Here is a 26,506-nt window from a genome sequence, read left to right as displayed (position 1 = left end):
TCTTCTCTTCATTTCTCCTTCCTTCCTTCTTTCCTTCCTTCCTTCCTTTCTCTCTCTCTCATTCTCTCTCTCTTTCTCTCTCTCTCTTTCTTTCTATCTCCACTCAAACTATCCCCCCCCACCAGTTCCCCATTCCCTCTCCTCTTCTCCTCCAAGAGAACATAAGTTCTCCCTAGGTATTCTCCACCCTGGCACATCGAGTCTCTACAGAGCTAGGCACTTCTCCCTCTGAGGCCAGATAATACAGCCACTGACAAGCAACAACAGAGTGTTTCTGGATTAGATGTGGGGAGAAACAAGGGAGATATCCAGATGCTCATGAGAATGAATGGAGTCTGCAATTGGTGAGGGGTCAGGGTTTGAGGAACATCTGAAGCAAGTGCCAGACACCTGGAGTAGGGGAGGCTACCAAGAATCAGTGATCTTAGCTGAGACTCACAGCAGTGGGGATATAGAACTTGAGAACACCTACTGTAGCCAGGCAGAAACCTCAGTGGAACAATAGGGACACAGACCCACCCACAAAACTTTTGATCCAGAATTTATCCTGTTTACAAGAAATGCAGAAATGGTGGAAGGAGCAGAGACTGAGGAAATGGCCAAGCAATAACTGACCCAACAAGGGACCCATCCCATGGGCAAACACGAATCCCTGACACCAATCCCATGGGCAAACACCAATTCCTGATTTCTCTTTTCAAATCTTGACTTAGTATACAAATTGGGGATCATCTACAAACCTATAAACATGGATATTGGTCATGCGTCCTGTTCATTCAAAGTTTCAGTGACTCTTACTACACTGAAGAATAAGACAAACTAGATAGACTTCTCTGTTCCAGACACAACAAAAATCACTTCTCTAGCTTACCACACAGCCATGTCGCCTGCACTCTTCTTTCCCATTTATCTGTCACTTTGTCTCTATTTTGGATGTTTTTCTAGTCCCTCTGGGGCCCAAGGTCTTTTTGTAATTGTGGTCTTTATTGTTAAAAATGGGGATGTATTTAACGTCTTGAAAGGCTTCCTTTAACATTCAAGTTAAAGCAGATTGATCTTTATTTCAACACTAACCTTAATACAGTATCTCAATGTGTCACTGATTTTCCTACCTGTGTCTAGTAATAAAAACAAGGGCTGTACACTCTTAGTTGTCTGGTATTCCCCCTTTAGATAATAGCATCTAATTACATTCTGGTAATATAAAATCATGAATAGAGGCCACATGAAATTACTTTTTTAAGTTGTTGTATCTACACATGTATTTGATAATGATTTCTTTTTGGATTGTCAATGTTACCTTTTTGTGACAAAGAATATATTACCATGCACATACTTTTTCTCTCTGATTACATAACTGTATGTTTTGTATCCTAACTCTTCCAGAGTCATAATATACAATTGATTAATCCCTTCACAACTCTGATTTCCAGCATGGCTGTACATACAAGCCAAGAATGCTCATAATAGTGACAAGTCAGAAAGAAGGAAGAGAGCTCTGTCCTCTGGGAACTGGACATAATCTAGGACAATGATCATCTGTGTACAGCTTTTAGGAAAAGAGGAAGCTGTCTAAAAATTGATCAATCCATTAGGAAATTCAGCAAAGAAATTTTAAACAGTGGTAAGTAATATTGGTCCAAGATCTAAACAGCACTATCTGGGGTTGAGTTTTTCTAATTCACATGTGTATTTTAATCTGCCAAAAAATTAACATTAATGTATAATGTTGTCTTCATCATAATTATCTTCCTCATCATTATCTTTTGTGGGGTGTGTGTGTGTGTGTGTGTGTGTGTGTGTCTATGTGTTATACACACTGTGGTTTTCTGTGGTTGTGGTAACCAAAGGAGGAAGTTTAGCTGTCTAGTTCTATCCCTTTTTACCCTTTCTTTTTTGAAATAAGATGTTGCACTGAACCTGGAACTATTCAGGAGGTCATGACCAAAATGTCTCCCTGTCTCAGCCTCTCCCACACTCCCAAGGCTCAAGGCTCGAGGTGTAAGAGCATACGGCTTTATGTAGCTTTCTCATAGGTACAGAAAGTTGAAAGCAGGTCCTCCTCACATTTGCACAGCAAGGGCCCGTACCTACTGAACCTATTCCCCAGTCTAATAATACATGTTGGTCTTGGAAAGTTATTTTTGAAACCTCACTATTTCATAATTGTCTCCTGTCACAGCTACGGACTTCTGAATTCACAGATAAGTGTACAATTAGTGTACAATATTTTTAAAGATGACATGGTTTATGTATCTAAATAACACTGCATAGTCTTATACATAATAATATATGTAGAAAAAGCATCATGGTAGGATGCTTATAAAGCCTAGGAACATGGGTTTGACTAGCTTCCGTAATTTTATGGTACCATTTGAGCCTTAAGTATGTTTAAATCTAAATGTGATGAGGCAGACAGAATACCACAAGGGGCCACATTTGTGTTTGCAAGATGAAATTTAATCTTATACATGAGACATTTTCATTAAATTGGTTGCAATAAAATGATCATGTGCGGATTGGGAGATGACTCAGTAAAGCACAGAGATTGTTGAATAAGCATGAGGATCTACGTGCAGATCTTTAGGACACACGTGAAGAACAAGGGTGGTCTTAATTATACCTGTAATGCTGCAGGGCAGAGACAGGGGTATGGGTGGAGCTTTCTGACTGTCTATGTACCACTCATTTCATAGAAAGGCTCTGTCTCATGGAATGAAATGGAAAGGAATAGAGCAGTGCATCTGGTGTCTTCCTCTAGCATTCACGAATCTGTGCAGCCCACCAAACATACATATGTATGCAGAACCCACCAAATGCATATTCACATGCATGGATAAAAATCCCAATAAACACAGATACACACACATTCACCACAAAAATAAACATGTTGCTTTAGTTTTTATTTTCTTAACTTACTTTGAAGCCAAGGTACAATTAATACAATGAAATATTTCCTCTTTGATGTGATTTAATAATTGTTTAATTTCTACCTTTTGTTAATACTAGCATTGACTCACACTTGTGCATGACCTGTGCTTGATACAATGCAAGAAACACAACTATTAATTTGTGTATTTTAAAATATTTTGTATTTCAGAAATGATGACTATAACTTAATCTTTCAAATAAAATAATCACATAATACTAAGCAAATAATTAACCAGTAGCTAATAAGTGGCTTTTAATAAAATAAATATGTTAATTTACTTAGAGATGTGGCTCATAATACCCTGGCCACCCAGAGGAGCTTAGGGAAGTGAGAAGAACTGAAGAGGAGGAAAAATTAGCAATGGTGATAAACCTCCTCCGTGGAGCGGCTTCACACTCAGCTCCTCATGCTCGCATGACTGACTTTGGTTAAACCCAGTGGGTTTCAAAGTGAAATGTCCTGAAATTGAGTGGAAGAAAGGTTGTTGATGGAGGTGAGAGAAAACTGGGGTTCATTCGGGGAGGAAGAGGGTCAGAGAGGGAAGAGGGGTGAGTGTGATAAGAATGTATTATCAACATTTTGAAGTTGTCAGAATAAACTAATGCAAATTAATAATTGTTATTATTGCTGGTGCAATTATGTCATCTATACAAAACATTGCAAAAGAAAATCATCATTCTCGTCACTTCTTTTCTTATTATTTGACTGAATAGATCAGTTCCCAGTGGCAACTTTAGTTCTGTGTTCTGGTGTGGGATATTTTAATGAGTTAACAGAGCTGAGGGATACCATGGTGCCTGCACCATTAGTATGGAGACATTATAAGTGAATTGAGCATGTCAGTAAGTTCTTATGTGGATCCTTACTGACTTTCAGGAGCAATTACTACTCCAGTCCCTAGGATAGCCCTGGAGAGCTGCATAGTTAGTCATGGTCACTTTGTAGCTGAAATGGTGGTATCACTTCTTACAATGAAATCTCCACCTTCCTTTTTTTTTTGTCTGAACAAAAGTCTAGGTTAAATGACAGGACACAATATAGGCTCCAGGATTCAATGAAAATAACATTTGTTCAGCTTGTCCCCTGACTGCTGAAGATTAAGTTGTAACTTAAGTGGGACATAAGCAAGCCTTGAGAAGAGCCACTGAGAATTCAGGTTGGATATGTCACCCTGGTTCACCTTAAACACATACATCTATCTCTAAGTACATAAGACATATGAAGAGCTCAGTAAATCAGAGATCAGAGTGGCAGCTGTAGATGTGAAAAAAAAAAAAACACTTCCTGAATTTGAAATTTTCATAAATTTCAAAAAAAAAAAAAAAAGAAAAAGAAAAAAGCCTGACATAAAGCAAAGGACTATTGAGCATTCATTCTTGCTTCATGATTTCATGAGTCTGTTGTTTTTGAGAGAGAGCTGCTACTTAACCTTGCTAACCCTGAAGTCATTACATTTCTGAACCTGGTTGCAAAATCACAGTCTTTCTGACTCAGTCTTGAAAGTACTGGCATTTCAGACTTGGCCCACCATACTCACATTCTCGTCTTCTGTACTTTAAAGCTTTCATTAACTATTCTCAAGGTTGATAAGCTACATGGCTTAACAAAACCCAAAACCTCCTTCTGCAAAATTCTTCTAAGGAAGGAACAAAATTTGTAGAGGAGCCTCATATGTCACCTTTATCATGAAATTGATTTCATATGTTTTAAGTTAGAGACCAGGAATGTAGCTCAGTAGTAGAACCCTGAGCAAGGCCCTAGATTTAGTCCATAACACTGGCAAGAAAACAAATCATAAAAAGTGGTATTCAGTGCTATCATTTCCCTATCTAGATTGTAATTTCCTCAAGGTTAAAGATCATATTTTTTATATCATTGTGTGCCCACAGTACTTAAAAAACATCTGTACACAGCCACTTCATCATTTATTTACAAAGGTAAAAGCTTGCCACCTATGAATAACTCTATAATGGGCCTGGGCATCAATATTTGTCCATCTAATTGAATTGAAGTTTGTTACTAAGATACAGAAGTGCATCATCATGTGAGGGATACATCTGTCTAGATTGCACCAAGACTAGCCTGTGCTTCACAGGGACCCTATGCATTCAAGAGTATTCCCTGTTACTGTAGAAGACACAAGAGTCAAATCAAGCTAAGAAGAGAATGCCTTAGCCTAGGAGAATAAGCTGAAAATATTTGACCATCAAGACCTGTAAAAACAAAGGTTATCAAGCAATTTCATTGTATATAAAAGATGGTGTCTAATGTCATATCATCCATTATGTAATATCAATGCAACAACTACAACTCAACAAAACCACAGTCATCTGTTTATTTGCTAGGGATTTTATTTTCATCCCAAGACTACCTTGTTTCCCTGGTTGAGCACAGCAATAAATGCAGTGGTTTTCCACTGCTAGGATTAGCAACACATTCATTTTCGGTCCATTAGGGTGATGAATGCCCTGTAGGTAGATGACAAGGAAATCCCTGGATTGCTGCCTGATCTTCTTGCATTGCTGGGGATTCCAGTTAGCCCCCTGCCACAACCCTCCACAGGTAGCTTGGCTGCCTTCATCTGCAAATGTTTCATGTGGATAGCTCCACAGCAAGCATTGGTACCTGACATGTGAAGAGCTATGGTGTTTACATTGGTACTGGCTGGCTGAATCTCCAAACTTGGTTGTTGTTTTTATAAACAGAAAAATAAAATTTGAATTCAACATTTCAGAAAATTATGAGACAATAGTAAAACTTGTGAGTACTTCCAATGTTTATGAAAACTAATTTTAATGTAAACTTATAATAAATGAGTATATCTCATGTAAGCTTCAAATGTTAATGAGAGGCTTTTTCTTATGTTCAATTGGCAGCTTGTTACAACAATAAAATATGTGAACTGAAAATTAATTGGGAGTTTCTATCCCAATTAATCAATTAATCCCTTTGATCATTCAGTTCTCAAATAAAAGACATAAAACTTTATATTTATAATAAGCCTTATACCATTAGAGTTGGGCAGATATCAACCTTCTCAGTTATTTTTCTACTTCCCTGTCAATAATTCTGTGATATAAGTTGCCTTGATCCATCTGGGCTAACTGGCAGACCCTCATGGCCATATTCTCATGATCCAACTACCCTGTAGGATCCTCTCCTCTCTTCTCCTTTCCTCTCTTCTCCTCGTGGTCTCTGCTTCATACTCCAAGACAAGCAACCAAAGCTACCTACTTCTCTTCGACTTACTGCCCAGCTATAGGATGTAGGCATTTTTATTCAACCAATAGTTTTAATTTAAGGAGCAAGATTATAGATCATTACTTGATGTATAGGGCTTGCTTGTCCCAGAAGATCTCCTCACCTGGGACAGCTGCATCTTAGGAGCCAGTATTTAGCATTGCAATACTTAGAAACACACAAAATATCAACAATAATATGCAGGCTTAAAATATTAATGCAATTTATCAACTTATGACTCAAAACAAATACAGAGTTGATATGCTAAATTAAAATTTATTGTATTCTTTTGTCCACAAACATGTCTTCTTCATCTAAATCTAAGCTGCTTGACTTTCAGATTTCTCAAGATTGTAAGTAATTTCTAGGATGGAATGAATTTGTGTTGATATAAAACACAAATATTACATTTTTGTCACTAGAAAGAATTTTATAAATGAAGCAGTTGTGGATATCCCACAGCATTGACATTTTCATGTACTAGAACTAAGTACATATAGATCTCTCAGTTGTAACAGCATGAACTTTTTGAAGATTAACTTAATGTAGCTATGCATGCCTTTCTTCTAAAGAAATTAAGACAACCATTTGTTTTCTAAATATCAACACAATGCTGTTTTAACATAAATCAAAAGTGACACTTGTTGTGTGCTCATGAAACTAAACATCAACAAGCTATCTCAGTTTCTCAAGTCAAATGGTGAGGAAAAAAATGGGATAGACCATCTTTTCTCAGTGCTTTCTTTGAAACTCCTTTACAGCCCATTGGAACATTGGGGCAATCCAAAATCCTCTTCTTTATGTCTTCAGGACAGTGTCCTTTTCCAAACAACATTCAATTTAATTTCTCAATCAGCTTGGTGAAGCTGAATAAATTTCTCCACTGGGCACTTAAGGAGAGTTGTGAATACAGTATATCTGTGGACAGGCACCTTCTGAAGACCTTTCTGTGACAGACTATTCTTCAGTTTTGAGAAGCCACATACGCAGGTGCAGAGCTGATCCTACACCATTTGCCTTATCATTAAACCTAATGAGTTCTCTAGAAATTCAACAAACCTACAGATACCTCTCTCTAGAGGGACGGTATTTTATATGCAGTTTCTCTAAAAGTTATATATCTATATATGTATCTAGATAGATAGATAGATAGATAGATAGATAGATAGATAGATGGATGGATAGATGGTATTACTATTTGACTTTTTTGTGTGCTTTTGTATTACATACATAATGGGTGCCAATGGAAGTCAGAAGAGGACATCAGATCTGGTACTGGAGTTATAAGTGGTTGTGAGATGCCATGTGGGTGCTGGGGAGTAGACCTGGGCTCACTTAAGTACAGCAACTTCTTGTAGCCCCTAAGCTATCTTTACAGCTCCTTATTCAGTAATTAAAAATACTATTTGGGTAATTAACTGATTTTTGGTTGGAATGAAGCTAGTGTGATAATAGTCCTCTTGAAGGTCCATGACTCAGAAGGTCATAGACACTACTGGTATAACTGCTAAACTTTTTAGCAAACTTTTGTATTGCTAAAAGATGTTGTCAAGCTGCCACTTAAAATCATAACATTTGTAACTATATATTAGTTCAGTTCTCATCTTAATCAAAAAATTTGATCTTTAAAGCAAATTTAAAGAAATTTATTCAGCTTCACCAAGCTGATTGAGAAATTAAATTGAATGTTGTTTGGAAAAGGACACTGTCCTGAAGACATAAAGAAGAGGATTTTGGATTGCCCCAATGTTCCAATGGGCTGTAAGGAGTTTCAAAGAAAGCACTGAGAAAAGATGGTCTATCCCATTTTTTCCCTCACCATTTGACTTGAGAAACTGAGATAGCTTGTTGATGTTTAGTTTCATGAGCACACAACAAGTGTCACTTTTGATTTATGTTAAAACAGCATGATAATAGTTAGTCAAAATGGTAAGAGAGCATGATTGTTTAGTGTTCAACTTTGAAATAGAAAAGAAAACAAAACAAAACTATATCATTTTCCCCTGGACTAGGAAGCACTAGAGAAGAGAGAGAGAAAAGTGCTAGAGCAGAGTAATCGGCAGGAGGACCATGAAACACTATCGTATGAGCATTGCATGGCCTTAGGAATCATGATCTCACCACAGCTGTGACTGCCTGTATAAGCCCCACACAGACTAAGCCAATGATTATTCGGTCATAGATGGAGAGTTCTTCTGGTAGAGAGGAAGTCAGTATCTTTGGTGAGGTAGCTTTTGGTAAGTTGCTCATTAGATAGCTTTACCTATGCCCACAGGAGTGTCACAAATTAAATTTAATTAGTCACATAGGAAAATAAACATGGAAGTGAGAGGTAGACTTGGTGAGAAAAAGATAAGCCAGGGTAGATGAAAACATGGGAGTATAAAGAAAATAGTATAAAATGTATATTATATAGAAAATTGTCAAAGAGTAAATATAAAATATAAATTAACTCTGGGATGGAAGTAGAAAACCACATGTGTTTTTCTATGAATCTAACATCCTCTAGAGAGAATGCAACACTTGGACTTCTTTTCTTTACTAATGACAAAAGCAAACAGTCTGGTTATGATGACCAAGCTTGTGTCTATTAATAAGCAGATAGTATAACATCACTCAATCACTACAATTATCTACATTTATCAAGAATTATATGTGATAAGGCAAGCCTAGTCTCTGGGAAAATGTAGACACTGAAATGTGAGTGAGACTTGGTTGTAGAAATCCTTCACTTCAGATACACCCCTCCTCACCTTAGCTTTGCCTCTCACATTGGTTCCCTTGCCCTTTATCATCTGGTTGCTTGACATACCTTTCCAATTAGTCTTCATCTGGGTTTTAGTCTTTTACACTGGGATTCTATGTCCAACTGAGAACTGAATAACACAAAGGCCTTTCTCCACCAAGTAAAAGGGATTTATAACTAATAGTATAACAATGAAGAAAAATGTATTATGCTCTAAAATTTGGTATTAATTACAACTAAGTTCAAAACTATTGCTCAGGCTGGTAAATATTTGCCTTTAAAAGACCTAAAAGCAAACCTTGGATATTTTGATTCCAGAAACTTGTTTACTAATTTGCTGTGTATAAAACAATAAATACACCACAGTTTCCTTTTAACATTTTTGAGCATCTAATCTATGTAAGACCCTAGACATAGAAACTCACTGAGATTTCACATTATACAGAGAGAGATACTTCACTGCATAAAGCATCTTATGATTTAGGGAGTCATTTATTTTTATTATGAAACATCTGCTAGCCTTTCAAGATTAGAGAATTAACTCTTAAATTAAAAAGGACACTCAAATATAGTCTGTAAACATCAAGAATGGATGAGAACTCCAGAGCAAAGGCCACAGTTGAGAGCATATCTGAAGACCCCAGGAAACCTCAGTAATATCGCTGAGTACAGAAAATGACAGTCCATATCACAGTGTCTCCAATCTTGTCTTGATAAATTAGAATGCATTTAAACCATTGTTATGTGTGTGATTGAAGACATCAAGCCAATGAGCTGACCATGGGAAAACTATTTTGATTTCAGTTGTATGGTATTGTGCATTCATTTGTATTCTATGTGGTACAAAGATCATGAGTAAGAATGATTCACAAGGAAGTCCTTAGAATAACATTGTTCGGGAGCATCAGAAAGTTGTGTGAAATCTACGATTACAAAGATGAATGGGGATGCTGCCTTTCGCTACCTGAACTAGCATATGGGGCCATAGAGTATCAGAGCCAGTGTTAGAAGATCTTGCACTCTCTTTTCCTATAATTCTAGGTTTTTCTGAAGAAATCTTTAATTTTGGGACTTTATGAGTAATTGTGACTCCTGTTTTCTGTCCCGCATTTGATGATTTTTCCATTGCTTCCAAATCACTATTAAATGTTTGACTTCATTGTTGGAATTGGAAACTCTGTCACTCACATTAACCAAATAATTTCTGGATCTAGTCCATCAAAAGAAGCATCGTTACTCATATCCAACTATGCCTGAACTACATTACAGCTGTGAACAATGCCAGCTGAATAGATTATCTTCCCCACTTTCCCAATTGAGAACTCCTCTGCCAGCACGAGAAAAAGGTTTGTTAAAGCCACAAGCTCAGTGCCTTGCTGTCTTGGCCACTTGTAGCAGACATGCAGTCTTTATTTCCCCAGAGTGTGTTTGTTAGTTTTTGTTTGCTCCTTTCTTTCCTTGTTTCTTTCTTTGATTTTTTTTCTATTATTTTTCTTTACTATTGTTTCCCTTGCCTTCACTTCCCCTTCATTTTTACTAATTCTTCATATACTTCTCAAAAAGAGTCCAAATCCCTGGAGACTATGAATGGTACCTCTTTGGAGAAAAGAATTCTATAGGTCTGATTAAGAATTTAAAGATGAGGAAATAAGCACCAAATGGCAATGAAGCCTAAATATATCACACATGTGGAATTTGATTGTGCATTGATCTGGACTTCCAGTGAACAGAATTTTGAGAAATAAATCTTTGGTGTCCTCCCTTCTTTGTCTGTGGTATATGCCCTAGCAGCAGACCTAAGACACTTGATTAACTTAGTATATCTGTGAATGGGGAGTTATGTAACTAGATAATAACCTCAACTCTACAGGATTTTGTTTTGGTTGTTGCATCGGTTTAGCAATCAGATCCATTGTCTCGTCATGAGAAAAATACTTATTTGAAAATCCTTTACTACCTGTAAGCATTGTGGACTGAATGGTATGATGAATAATGAAAAAAAAAACTGAGTGACTGTGGTATTTTTGCAAGAAAGTTTTTAATGTACATGTCATGTTGAACATAAAACACCAAGATCTTCTGTAGGCTCAAGATTCAGTCAAGTGGCATCACTGTTAGGAATCATGTGTTTTAGTTGTGTACTTTCTGGCACATTAAAAGGCTTTTGGAGTGTTGGACACTGAAGTTCCACACATTTGCATGACTCAAAGACTGAAATTTAGATTCTGGCTGATATGTTTAAGATATACATAGTAGTTTCTGAAGAGCTGTCCAACATTATTACAGGGAGTTTCTGGATGCATGATTGCAGAAAAGAAGCTTTAAAATTTCCTGATGAAGATGCCCCTGAACATTTTTGCATTAAACTTTGCCATATGTGAGAGGGAGCAGTCTCTCAGAGGCAGGATCTAGAATAATTGGGCCTTGGTTCAACCTCTACACAGCAGGCTCTTCTAAGCAAATGAATCAGAATGCTCAAATGAAATATTTAATGGCTTCTTTTGTATAATCAGTTGTTCTATGCTGACTAGTGTCTACTGAACCCATCCTGATATACTCATGAGAAACTTGCAATTTCCTCCTTTGCCCCAGGGAGCCCTTGATTTTTCACCAGTTGGACACACAATTCACTTAACTTCATGAGCAATGCAGGTATAAAACTGAAGCTTTGATAAAAATTAGAAGTGGTGAATGTCCAGTTTAATTTCCATTATGCACATGAAACACTAGTCTTCATATGGGTGCACTGCTTTAAAAATCAAAACTTTTGTGATGAAAAATAGGAACAGGTTCTTTTAAAAGTTTTTTTCATGAAACCAGTTAAGTGGGAATGATAGTCCTGCTGTCAGAGGGTTCACAGCAAGATGACACAGTCAGTCATTTTCTGACATGGTTCCATCTATGAAAGTGAAGGAAATGTTTGACATATCTTCTACAAAAGACAACAAGCCTCTCACATTGCCATTTACCCCTGAACAATACCATGTGTAGGGTGTTAATTCACTGATCATGAGTACATAGGCATAGTTGCAAGTTTCAGCATCTTAAAGATAACTTTAGGAAAAAATGATTTACACATTTTGGAAATATATATTAGTAAGAAAATTTAAATCAAAGACAAGAAACAAAAGTTGTTTTTTTAAATGAGTATGAAAAAATGACATTTTGGAGAATGAACAAGACATTTGATAAAAAATATTTCTTCTTTTAATTGAGTCTTGAACACTTGGGAATATGTCTCAGGTTATCCTCTGATCAATCACTTTGATACTAAACATTTTCTGAGTATCTCCTATGTATCAAATGCTAAACAGATGTTTGCCATAGGGATACTAAAATATAGCAGATAAAGTACTTGTGTTCTTTTCCATTCACTGGAGACATCTTAATGGCATGGAAGAATTATGATTTTACTCAGTGGGTAACAGTGACAGAAATGGAAACTGTTGAGAAAGAATATATCTATGTTCTAATGGCCAGGGGAAAAATGCTCCCAAAGGGAGGAAACATTCCAGGTGAATCTTGAACATTGCTCATAAGAAAGATGAGAAGATGAGGATAGCAGGACTCAGACCTTAGGACACCAGAGGAAGATGAGTTAGAGATGGTAGTGGGAGTGCTTATTGCATGTGTGCAAGATGAAAGCAGAACATTGATGATCCCAGGCAAAGCCAGATGAACAACATTGTAGCATATGTGACCAAATGCAGAGTCTACTCTGCCAGGATGTGTAGAAAGCTCCTGACATTAGTACAAAATGAGATGATGCAAGTCAGAAGCACACAATGAGGGTCTAAGCACTTGACAGCTCTTCTGACACTTTGATCCCCATGTCTGTGTTCCCCAAACACCATAAGGCAGTCCTTTACTTTTATGGAGACTGCATGATTTAATATCCATAACTTGTTGAATGTTGTCTATGTGACTATGTTATCTCACAGACAACTCTTGTTTTTAGTACATTCAACTTCAGTTTGTACTTCACTTTCCTCTCAAAACCAATCCCTGCTTTCTTTTTATATGCCTCTTGTTCAATAAAAGTGATTGTTTAAAAAGCATTGAAACATTTTTTGATGAGTAAATATAGTCTCTCTCTCTCTCTCTCTCTCTCTCTCTCTCTCTCTCTCTGCCTCTCACTCTCTTTCTCTAAAAAATCATACTTTAGTTAAGATAGCTGAGTAAGAGAAGCAAATTAAAAAACATCTTAAAATGAGGGCACTAATGTGACTATGGCCATTTACTCAGTTAAAGTCAATGAAGCTTGAGTCAAAAGAAAAAAAAGTAAATTTCCACCCTGTCTGTACATGTTTGTCTTAATCTTCCTCACAAACAAAAAGGCAAGAGCCATTACGTATCACTCATATCACCATTGGCAACATAGGATGGCAACTATCTTATGTTGTGGGCAAAATGTGACATCCAGGGGTGGAGAGATAGCTCAGTGATTAAGAGCATTTATTGCTCTTCCAGAGGTCCTTAGTGTAGTGCCTGTAATTGATGTTTGGCTGGGAAACACTGCCTTTCAGTCCAACTCTGAGGGATGCCACACCCACAAATGTCTCACACATTCAACGTCACTCACATGCACATATCATCCATATATATACATGTACTAAAAATAAATTTTAAAAATATATTGTGTCCATTAAAGCATTCATTGTTGCATTGGGCACACTGTCAACTCAATGCAACTTAGAAAAAAATAAAAAAATATATATTTTACAATGATATAAATGGCAAGTTTGATAAATCTGCATGTGTCTTAATTCCATCAATATACTATTTATTATAGCAGCTGATGAGCATTATAAACGTCTTTAAGTTTGGAACAAAACTATTTGATTTGATTCAGAAAAAAAACTGTTGTATTAGCCAACATAAAGAAAATCTTATAATTAAAATAAAAAAGTTTTTTCTTCATTGTAATTAGCTAGAAACATTTCCTTGTACAATAAGGTATAACAATACTCTTCTCATAAGCTTCAGGGTTTTGTAATGGCTTGCATCATGGCACTAGCTTCAAATATCTCTATTTGTGACCCATGCACTGGTTGACTTCTTACGGTTCTTATTTTGATAACAATATGTATAACACTAACAGAAGCAGCAGCAGCACATGCTTTCAACAGAAGCTTTCTCTAGTGAATTCTAAGACCAATCATTGCATTAATCCTGTGAAAACTGAGATCAGAAAAGGAATTTACACACGTTTATGATAAACAAGCTTTGCCAATTTGGAGTTCGATATAGCTTGAAAACTTTTACTTCATAGGATTTTGATTATTCTTCTACCATTTCTAAGGTTGGAGTTGTAGAAATAACTCAGCACACGGGTGCTTCTGCTCATACACTGCTCGTAAGGTCAATTCCTATACAGGTCCCAAGGGCCTATAACTATAGCCATCTTTTGGTTTTGCATAACTTTACCACATATATTGTACACACATACACACACACACAAAACAACCAACTATAAAACCTTCTAATTCACTTATGCATTACTATTTCAAAATGTGTTATTTTATAGCTAGGAAGATGTTCTTGGCTTATCGAAAACTCTTTTTCCCCATTAATTATTTTCTTCACTTTACAGCCCTATTGTTGCCCCTATTACTCATGGTTCAGTAATGGACTGGCTAGGAAGATTCTTTTCTCTTACTGGTCCATTGACATCTCCTCAGATATTCTCTGTGTATAAATCAAGGGTATGCCCATCATCTACATTTTTAACATCAACTTTCTTTGCAGAATTCAGTAAATGATTTTAAATTAAATAGGAAGTAACTTCAAGCAATCAAATTAAATTAGGTCAAAACTATTACAGCATTATGATTCACCGGGCACAGTTAATATTCTTCCTTTGGACTCTGATTCTGAAATGTTTATAGATGATGGGAAGATTATTATTAGCTAATATGAGAGTATAGGCTAACAAAGTACAAATAGTTGAAACAGACTATGAGGAAAAAATTGTTTATATGTGCTAGTAGAAATTACATATGAAGAGGTAATGTTTCCATTGGGATTCATTGCCCAGGATTCTTGGTTTTCTGACACAGAGGTATTAAATATCACCTAAAAAGAAAATAACATTGTTATAATAATTTTTATTTCAATTTTCACTTTATAGACATGGCAAGTGTATTCCACGTTGGAAGTTCTGATAGCGTAATTGCACTGAGCTCTGGGACATGTGCAATAATAGGCAATAACTAGCCTCATAGGAAAAAGGTTGTAGAGTAAAAAAATAATAATGAGTTTCCATCCTCATAGTAGGTGATATTCTTCAGAAACATTGATGTGTTTCTAATTGAGCACTTTCTATATATCTTTGACCAGGCAGGCCACATTTGTCAGCAAATGTTTCTTGGAGATTTTCAGAGTCCCTGAGCCTAGAGGTTATCTTAAAATATTTGAAAAGACTAGACAGAAAAGAGGCAGTATTGTGTAATAACATAAGTTGAACTGGAGTCAAGATGGCTTGAGAGAATTGAGCAATATGACTATAAGTAGCATTTATTTGGTAAGATAATATATGAGCAATGACTCAAAGAGAAGTTCACCAAGGTGTAAGGTTCCAAATAGGAAGAGGAAATAGATGCATTCCTAAGATTAAAAGTAACCTTAGCATTGGAGACAGTGGTTGCTCTCATTATGTCTCTATAAACAAATTACCAAAGAACATTGTATGATATTGGATAATTGTATCCATTTTCTACTAATATTTTGAATTTGGAACCTCACAATGAAGTCATACTATGAGATGAGAGTTTGGGAAACTAAAGGAAGGACCCTCATAAGCACGATTGGTACCCACCTCAGAAAACTTGGAAGCTTATTCAGTGTCTCCACTATATCAGGTGAGGACAAAGTAAGGAAGCAGCTTTAGGTAAAACAAGGAGGAAGATGGTTAAAAGATGTCAGACACCTTGCTTCCACCTCACAGCCTCATTCAAAACAAAAAATTAAATGTCAATCAATTAAGACACATAATGATTTGGGGCATTTAAACGTAGCCTGAAGTCCACCAGCAGCTCACTGAGACAGATGCAGATACTTATAGCCAAGAATTGTACTGAGGTGTCAGGGACTCAGAGTTAGGAGAAGTTACCGAAGGTGATAACAACCTAATAGGAAGATCAACAGTGTTAACTCACCTGGACCCCTTGGAACTCCCAGAGACTAAGCTACTGACCAAAGACCATAAACGTGCTGGTCAGAGGCCCAAGAATATATGTACCAAAGAACTGCCTGGTCTGGCCTCAGGAGAAGAGGATGTGCCTAATCCTGAAGTGAATTGATGCCCCAAGGAAGGAGGATGCCTTGGGGAACATCCTCTCAGAGGCAAAGGAGAGGAAGGATGGGATGGGATGAAGAACTTTAGGAGGGGGTAACATTTGTGATCTAAATAAATAAATTATTAATTTATAAAAAGTGGCTTGAAGTGATTAGAACAATACTACTGTTCCCTAGGATCTGGTCTGCATAAGGGAGGGAGAGAGACAGAGAGAGAGAGATAAAGAGAGAGAAAAAGAGACAGAGAGAGAGAGAGAGATTCTCTAATCAAGACTTTTATTAACCTTAAAATTAAATTGATACTATCAAATCCACAGAAATGGAATATTCTTATACATCTGCAATTTGGGACTGAAACTCACATCCTTCACATCTCATTTTAACGCACTAGGTCTTTAGAGGTGGTGAACGAGAGAAGTTTCGGTATCATCTATCAGCATTTTGAGTATCTGGAGCACGGCTTTAATTTTAGAGTAGTTCCATAACCTGCCATTGAATTCTGATCTCTTTAAAAGGTCGTAAGTACTTTTGTATTTTTAAAAATGTAATTTAGCAGTTGAGAGTACTACAGTATAATTCCATGATCATTCAAATATAAGTAGTCACGTTTGGGAATTAATTGCTTTCATTCCCATTAAAGTCAGTTAATTGTTGACTATTTGCCTTGAGTTGATTCCCACCAAGAAAATACTTTTCCTTTCTCCCAGAATTGAACCTCTAAACCAAAAATAATGACCACTTCAATCTGGAAAAGAAGCTGGTAGAATAATGATTTTCGTCTCTCATCTTTGTATCACTTTGAAATCGTTTCCCACAGAATAAAGGAAAGAAGAAAAAGAGAAATAATAAAACCATTCATCTGTAAATGAAGGAAAATGAAGCTACAGCTTGATTGCACGGTCATATTCTCAGTGCTGAAAGTGGCAGATCTGGATGAGTACAAGTAGAAGGCAAGGAGCCTAGCTTGCTGTCTGGAGAGAAAGAAGCCATGCTGGAAGCCAGCTAGAGGCCTTGCTGACTCAGGCTTAGCTCCTCCTGGATCTAGGTGCCACACCCAGTGTTAGGCACCAACATTAAAAGGCAACCTATCACTAAGACTGAAACAGCACCAGGCATTTTATATGAAACTGACTAATAGAGTGGAGTTCATTGATTTTGTTGTTTACATTCAGTATGTGAATAAGACAATAAGAAAAAGAATAAACATATGATAATGCTTATGTCCAAAGCCAAATTATTACTGAATTTAGAAAACTTGGAGTACTGAATGACTTGATCCCCAGTTATGATCCTAAGATGAATAAGGATTTTACAGGTAAAGAAATAAAGGGAAAGAGAAACATGGTAAGCCTTAGAAACAAAAGTGTTTAGTCTCCAGCAATGAGGAATGGGTGGCATGTGGGCTCCCTAATTACTCTATTTTCACCTAGCCACCTAAACATGCTCATTTTCAGCAGAGGTAAAGGGATCCCTCCCCTTTTCTGTTGAGGGTAGATGTAAAGTCATCAACAGTACCAAATAGACATGCCTCAACTTTATCAAACCTCCTGGGGGTATAAGAAAGTTATTATCAGTGGAAATTATAGGTGGGAGAAAGGAGAATGTATGGGGATATGCTGTCATGTTTCTCTAAATGTACTTATGGTAAGCTTTGATTGGCATTTGACACAACTTGGATACTGTACATTGGCTTGGCCTGTGGATACCTTTTTGGGAATTGCCTTCCTTAGGTTAGTTGCTATGAGGTGATCCTGCTCAATTGGGGCACCACCATCCTATAGGAAAAGGACCTGGAACTGTCTAACAGAGGAGGCCTAGAGGGGGACACCAACAGACATTCAAATATAAGCACACATTGACTTCTCTCTGGTCTTGACTGAGGATGCAATGTTCTGGTCGACACATAGACCATCTGCCTTGACTTCTCCATATTATAAACTATAACATGGAATTGTGTGGTAAAATAAACTCTTTCTCCCTACACTGCTTTCTTTATCAGGGTATTTTATCTAACTAATAGAAATAAGACTAAGACAATACTCTAGGCATAATTCTTCATAGAGGATAAAGCCATGGCTCACAGGGTTTTGTGGAGAACAGAAACAGCTTCTATCATTTCCTGATTTTATCCTGGGTTTAGCCAGACTAGTGAAATGGAAGCTGTCAAAAACAAACAAACAGACCTCACAGGGTTCAGTAGATTCATTTACAAGAAATGGCAACATTCCAAGGATCAAATGATATTTTCTGTACCTACATGAGTACTTAGCAACAACCTAAGAGAGAGCAGTCTTCCTGTGGAAACTTTTCCAAGCAGCAAGTGCCATTCAACAGAAGTTTCTCTTCTGTTCTTAAATTTTTTGTGTTGCCAGTAAACATCAAATTAAATTAATGTGTTACCTGAAATATGATAGGCTTTACCGCCAAGAACTCTGGAATCAATTGGACCATACTGTCTACTCTTCTTAGACAGGAAGGTTCTGAAAATTATGGTTTGTGGAAAAAGTGAGTAATATATATTAATAATGTATAATTTATATTGATATGTATCATTATATATGTGTACATATATATCACACTTAGACTAGGACTACCTTTATACAGATCTGGTATGTGTGTACATACACACAATCAAACAAACACACCATCACACACACACACACAATAAGCATATACTTTAATTTTAATTTCACTTCAGCTTGATTTTATCAATTATGCTTTTGATGTTACTACCACTTAGCACATTTGTTGTGAGAAAGTATCCCTCCTTTTGGTAAAACTGCACAGCTGTTCTAGGAGGAAAAAATCCTTAACCCTCAACTCATTTCTATTTAAAGAAATTTCCTCTATGCAAGAATTTCCAATTAGTTTTAGGCCACCTTTTAGATGCTGATAAAGGCCTGATTTCATCTCTCTCCAAAACACCATTAACTGGTCTAGAATCCCTTCATTTTTAAGTCCTGGCAACCAGATAGGAAGAGAATGGATTAAGGATCCCAGGTATCACAGTTAAAAATCAGAACACTTTGATCCTAAGTAGATGGATTAAGGTTTAGTGAGTGATTTAACTCATTAGGAGGATGTATAAAATTTCCTATGCTTCTTTAAAAATCTGCTGTCTGCTTCATTAATCTCTGTAGATGGAGTACTGCTAAGTTTAGAAGTTATTGTACAAAGCAACAGATGCATATTTGACTTCTTGCTTCAAAACTATGATAATCACTTAATGCTTAAATTATGCAATTGAAAGTTCCACTGAGATACAACAAATTGAACCTCACTGTATTTTAAAAACATCTCTGTAAACTAAACACTCTAATGTTACTATAATGCATTTTACATGGACAGAAAATAAACAACTAAAAGTGGTCTCTGTTACCACTTCTACTTTTTTTTTGAAAAAAGAAAATATGAGAATATAATTCAAATAAATCTCGGGATTTGAATGAGATGCTTCTTTTTAAAATAGTGGGTGTGTGCAGATATTCATACCATTGATTATTTTAATGGTAATGAGCAAAAATTCCTAATGAAAAATGTCTATTTATGCATTTTTAATTTCACATGAACTTGTGAATATGTCCCCTTATATTTATTTAAAGATCATAATGTGGAAACGTACTATATGCTGTTTGTTGTTTAATTTTTTAATTTTGTCAAGAGAACATTCGTGTGAACTTCTACATATTCTAAGTCTCCCAGGGATTAAGAATATAATTTGACTTTTTTTTTCATCAGTGGATGTAATCCGGCATGTCTAAGAGTACATTTCTAATGAGGAAATATGACTGCTAAATGACATTGATACAATGAAGAGAATAATGATAAAGAGCAAAGCTTATCTCCTTCTCATCTTTTTTTTAATTAGGTATTTTCCTCATTTACATTTCCAATGCTATCCCAAAAGTCCCCCATACCCTCCCTCCCACTCCCCTACTTACCCACTCCCACCTTTTGGCCCTGGTGTTCCCTTGTACTGGGGCTTATAAAGTTTGCAAGTCCAATGGGCCTCTCTTTCCAGCCATGGCTTGACTCAGCGATGGCAGCTAGAGTCAAGAGCTCCGGGATACTGGTTAGTTCATAATGTTGTTCCACCTATAGGGTTGCAGATGCCTTTAGCTCCCTGGGTACTTTCTCTAGCTCCTCCATTGGGGGCCCTGTGATCCATCCAATAGCTGACTGTGAGTATCCACTTCTGTGTTTCCTAGGCCCAGCATAGTCTCACAAGAGACAGCTATATCTGGGTCCTTTCAGCAAAATCTTGCTAGCATATGCAATGGTGTCAGCATTTGAAGGTGATTATGGGATGGATCCTCGGATATGGCAGTGTCTACATGGTCCATCCTTTTGTCACAGCTCCAAACCTTGTCTCTGTAACTCCTTCCATGGGTGTTTTGTTCCCAATTCTAAGAAGGGGCAAAGTGTCCACACTTTGGTCTTCGTTCTTCTTGAGTTTCATGCGTTTAGCAAATTGTATCTTATATCTTGGGTATCCTAAGTTTCTGGGCTAATATCCACTTATCAGTGAGTACGTATTGTGTGAGTTCGTTTGTGATTGGGTTACCTCACTCAAGATGTCCTCCAGGTCCATCCATTTGCCTAAATTTCATAAATTCATTCTTTTTAATAGCCGAGGAGTACTCCATTGTGTAAATGTACCATATTTTCTGTATCCATTCCTCTGTTGAGGGGCATCTGGGTTCTTTCCAGCTTCTGGCTATTATAAATAAGGCTGCTATGAACATAGTGGAGCATGTGTTCTTCTTTCTGGTTGGAACATCTTCTGGATATACCCAGGAGAGGTATTGCTGGATCCTCTGGTAGTACTATGTCCAATTTTCTGAGCAACAGCCAGACTTATTTCCAGAGTGGTTGTACAAGCTTGCAATCCCACCAACAATGGAGGAGTGTTCCTCTTTCTCCACATCCTCACCAGCATCTGCTGTCACCTGAATTTTTGATCTTAGCCATTCTGACTGGTATGAGGTGAAATCTCAGGGTTGTTTTGATTAGCATTTGCATGATGATTAAGGATGTTGAACATTTTTTCAGGTGCTTTTCTGCCATTCAGTATTCCTCAGGTGAGAATTCTTTGTTCAGATCTGAGCCCCATTTTTTAATGGGGTTATTTGATTTTCTGAAGTCCACCTTCTTGAGTTCTTTATATATATTGGATATTAGGCCCCTATCTGATTTAGGATAGGTAAAGATCCTTTCCCAATCTGTTGGTGGTCTTTTTGTCTTATTGATGATGTCTTTTGCCTTGCAGAAGCTTTGCAAATTTATGAGGTCCTATTTATCGATTCTTGATTTTACAGCACAAACCATTGCTGCTCTATTCAGGAATTTTTTCCCTGTACCCATATCTTCAAGGTTTATAATCGGCAGATTCATCTGGAATAACAAAAAACCTAGGATAGCAAAACTCTTCTCAAGGACAAAAGAACCTCTGGTGGAATCACCATGCCTGACCTAAAGCTGTACTACAGAGCAAGTGTGATAAAAACTGCATGGTACTGTTATAGTGACAGACAAGTAGACCAATGGAATAGAATTGAAGACCCAGAGATGAACCCACACACCTATGGTCACTTGATCTTTGACAAGGGAGCTAAAACCATCCAGTGGAAAAAAGACAGCATTTTCAACAAATGGTGCTGGCAAAACTGGTTGTTATCATGTAGAAGAATGCAAATTGATCCATTTCTCTTTCCTTGTACTAAGGTCAAATCTAAGTGGATTAAGGAACTCCACATAAAACCAGAGACACTGAAATGTATAGAGGAGAAAGTAGGGAAAAACCTCTCCTTTTCATTTTAACTCATCTGCCCCTGAAAAACATCAGACACTATCCGGCTTGCTCTCAGTGTGTCTTATATGCTTACATTATCTCACCTCACCGATTTCATGACTATATCCATCCATGTAAGATATAGGGAGCTGAAGGGGTTTGCAACCCCATGGGAAGAACAACAATATCAACCAACCAGATCCCTCAGAGCTCTCAAAAGAGTACACATGGAGAGACCCATGGTTCCAGCCACATATGTAGCAGAGGATGGCCTTGTTGGACATCTATGGGAGGAGAGGACCTTGGTTCTGGGAAGGCTTGATGCCACTGTGTAGGGAAATGCCAGGTCAGGAAGGCAGGAGAGGGTGGGTGGGTAGGTAAGGGAATACCTTCATAGAACTAGGGACAGGGGTATGGGATACAAGGTTTCTGGGGTGTGGGGGGTGTGCGGAAACCTGGAAAGGGGATAACATTTGAAATGTAAATAAAATATCCAGTAAGAAAATATGACATAGGAATTTAGTGATGAAAGGCAACCTGGCTCGCTTGGCATGGAACTTAATTTAGGAGGAAGGACCATGGTTTTCTGTTCTTCACAATCCAAACTTTGTCCTTTCTCCTCATTTCTGTCTTCCAAGCCATGCTCCTCCATGTTTAAGATGAGGTGAATTCCATCCTAGCATCTTATTCTTTTTCTCTGATTGTTTTTACTTTTGCTCTTGACTGTCGATTACTGCTACACACTGTGAATAATGGCACAGAAGCACCCTGATTGTTTAAAAGGTATCACACAGTTAAGGGCTAGAGAGTGAAGAATTGTTTTCTCAAATTGATTTGTACATGTCCTGGGAGAGACATCAGCCAGCACTCTAGGAAGTGGCTGCCATGGATCCCTGTGTTTACAGTCCACACTTGAGTTCAGTTAAGTGCATTATTAATAGTTTATGTGACTCCTTGATGTTAGGAGTGCTTTTATACAATGAAAGATGCTAATGGGATGCCATTTTGCTATGAGGTTTAACTGCTAATTGCTAAAAAGAAAATACACCCTTCCTTTAGATTCAATTCCTCTGTGACTCTATACTGTTATTGGTCATCTATGGAGTAGGTCAGATTAGTCTCATTTGGCTCCATATTTTGTCCTACCTATTTTCATATTTTGTTTGCTTCTATAAAGGATATGCGCTTCGATTTGTTTACAGGGTATCCTTAGTTTACATATCTATCTATGGTACTGATTTTATTTTTAAATAAGAATTTTTCCAATATGGAATCATGTTTGATTTAAGGCCATTTAATTTATGCCTAGGTTAAATTACTTTCTTAAGTCATGGGGGGAGACGTTAGAAAATGAAACTGTCACACAAATGTAATTATATTGCCAGTTTAATATACCATTCTCAGAAAGCTCATCACATATTGTTTTGAATTGATTTTTAAATGCAGAAATTCCATTGTAATCATAGTGTATTGTTGCTGATATTCCTAATTTATAAGGTCACTGGGAGCCAACTAATCTTTGCTTCAGTAGATAGCAAACTTGACACATCTTTCCTTAAATATGCATTTTGAAATTTCTACCCCTGAAACACTCAAAATTTATAATGCACAGTTGCATGGGGTTGCAAAGACCATTAACATTATAAGGATTGCACACTGCTAGGAACAAGTAAAAATTACTAAGACAGGACACAGGTTGTAAAGTGTCATAGACGAGTTACTCAGAAGACCTGAGGAAAACTCAGTTTTCCACATCTACAAAGAGAGACTACAAGACTTGTGCTCTATAATGCTTCCAATTTCAAAGTCCTTGACAAGTAAAAATTTAAACTACTGCTTCTTGTAATTCAGAAATAGTAAAATTCAACACTTTTAACTGAACTTAAAACATTGCAGTGCTAAGTATAAACTGTTTATAGCTGGATGCAGTTCTAGATGGTAACTACCTGCTGAATTGTCTGACCCACTCTAGTACTTGTTTTGCTAGTGGGAACTTCAGCTATTGAGTTTATAAAACTGTAGAATTCTTGGTGGTATTTTGTCTCTGTGATTTTGTTTTTTCCTTACTTCCATTTCCTCTTTTTGTTTGCTTTTAACAAGTAACCAGCGAATTTGAAATTAAAATTAGAAATATAATGCACACCATATACAACCGCCAAACCCAGACACTATTGCATATGCCAGAAAGATTTTGCTGACAGGACTCTGATATAGCTCTCTCTTATGAGGCTATGCCAGTGCCTGACAAATACAGAAGTGGATGCTCACAGTCATCTATTGGATTAAACACAGGGCCCCTAATGAAGGAGCTAGAGAAAGTACCTCAGGAGCTAAAGGGGTTTGCAACCCTATAAGAGGAACAACAATATGAACTAACCAGTACCCCTTAGAACTGTGTCTCTAGTTGCATATGTAGCAGAGGATGGCCTAGTAGGCCATCAATGGGAGGAGAGGCCCTTGATCTTGTGAAGGTCATATGCCCCAGTACAGGGGAATGCTAGGGCCAAGAAGCAGGAGTAAGTGGGTTGAGGAGCAGGGCAGGGGAGTGAGGTTATAGGGGGCTTTGGGGATAGCATTTGAAATATAAATGAAGAAAATATCTAATAAAAATTATAATTAAAAAAAGAAAAAAAAAGAGATTTTCCTGAAGTTTAAAATGTAAAAATTCAATAGTTGATCATGGTTTAATAAAAGAAATTCATGAAGATGTAAACATAATGCAAAAGTTTTATAGTCAAAAATCTCATCATTTTTAGGAACTATTCTCGTTTGAGAGTAGATTTAATAAATCAGCCATATTGTTACCAATATGTGAAAATAATTATTGACATTATCAGTATATTGTTCATGTTTTCTCCTCATTTTTTTCCTCAGTGTCTACCCAATATTTCATAATGTGATAACCCTGGCTAGTCTTCCATTTTATTCTTTACTTTAGAAGTTTACACTTGATCTTAGCCAAAAGGCTGAGAAGTGATACTTTAAAGGTTTAAATCTTATGTTTTAGCATGGAGTAGTGGATTTTGCTTGTAATTGAATACTCAGAAAGCTGAGTTCATGGTCATTATTAGTTCAAGAAAAATCTAAACTTTGATCATATCTCAAAAACACAAAAGGAGTATGTATTCCTCTATTTATTGTGTTTTTCCAAAGTTGAGGGATATATCTTGATTTGTATGGATAAGCTACTATTGTTAATTTTTTATTGACCTGTTTTATAGTCTTGAAAGCAAGTTAGCTAAAAAGAAATTTAAAAATTGTTTAAATGTAGGGCCAAGTGATCCAATAGCTCTTCAAAACAGTCAATATATAAAGTGTTCAGAGTTGTGCTTCATTCTAGTCTCCATTCCAATCACAGTCTCTCATCTAGTTCCATCATGATCAGACTTAATAGTAACTCCCCCCCCCCTTTTCGGAGTGTACACAGCTAAGGCCATGTGTCACATAGATGTATGCCAACTGTGTTTGACATTAATTAGCCTAAGGCACACATGCTATATTAGCGTGTTCAACTGCCCCTTTTAAAAGTATGGCATGTGTATTGCTACTGAAAAAGCAGACCACTGCATACTCCTATGTTATTGTAGTTAATGTCATATATTTCTGCTTTTAAGATATTTGCATTGGTGTCACAGAAAGAGATTTTGAAGTACACATAAAAACTAATTAATCTGGCAACATAAAATGTGACTTTGTTGGTGGTCTTCTGCCTTTAAATAGAGGAATTTTTCTAATTTTAAAATTAATAAAAATCCCAATGGAAATCTGATTTTTTCAATATAATATTTATGAAATTCTAAATACTCCAGTAGATTCCTGCTGAGCTGTGGTCATCCCAGTGATTTGAAAGAGTTTTAAAGTTACAAACTTAGTTATTTATAGAAAAAGAGAAATTGCCTAAGAAAATCACAAGATGCAGTCCAGTTATGACTCTTTTTATCTGTTTGCCTTCCTCGAGAACAAAAATACATTTTCCCCATCACTGTAGGTAAGAATCTGATAGAATGAGACAGCTCCCTGACATTCACAGCAACCTTTAATAAAGAAAGAACATTGTGGGCCTAGTGTGCATGCCCACTGCTAACCATTTATGCTGGCATGATCTGAAAATGAAGATTGAGCAGACTGTGAAACATATGAAGTGTCTGCCAGACAGCGATTCCTGTACTAGCCAAGTATTTAAATTAAATTTGGATATCTGTCTCTCTGTGTGCTTAGCACATACATATTTTCGTTAGGCCATGAACTTCCCCTTGCTGATAAGTAGAAACATTCTCCTTTGTTGCAAGATAAGGAAGACCGTGTATCTTCTAGCTATTTCACTTTTCTTATTGAGTGTTAAAATGTAAAAAGCATAATAATAACTGCATGAAAGGATGAGGAGAGTGGCATTTAGTGCAGAGTATGGTTCCATAATTACATAATTATAACTGCATTTATAAATTCGTTGCTAATGCTTCATCAAAGCACAGTGAACATTCTTTCTTCTATTTCAATTGAT

At 36.8% G+C, this 26,506-nt stretch overlaps 2 long non-coding RNA genes across 7 annotated transcripts in view; one reads left to right on the top strand and one right to left on the bottom strand.

Annotated features, from left to right (window-relative positions):
• The window catches only part of Gm30954, a 159,680-nt gene extending 156,419 nt beyond the window's left edge, over nucleotides 1–3,261 (top strand). For all 5 annotated transcript variants that reach the window (XR_001778740.1, XR_870116.1, XR_870115.1 and 2 more), the window contains 2 exons: nucleotides 1,434–1,624; nucleotides 3,215–3,261. This is a non-coding gene — a long non-coding RNA (predicted gene, 30954). The remainder of the gene's footprint in view (nucleotides 1–1,433; nucleotides 1,625–3,214) is intronic.
• Gm17215 (predicted gene 17215) overlaps nucleotides 1–26,506 on the bottom strand; it is a 47,573-nt gene that overhangs the window by 4,708 nt on the left and 16,359 nt on the right. The gene's annotated exons all lie outside the window — the stretch shown is intronic.

This window comes from Mus musculus, chromosome 8 (assembly GCF_000001635.26).
Source record: "Mus musculus strain C57BL/6J chromosome 8, GRCm38.p6 C57BL/6J".
Lineage (NCBI taxonomy): Eukaryota > Metazoa > Chordata > Mammalia > Rodentia > Muridae > Mus > Mus musculus.
The sequence above is the reverse complement of the archived record's forward strand: the minus strand, read 5'-3'. Positions and strand labels throughout refer to the sequence as shown.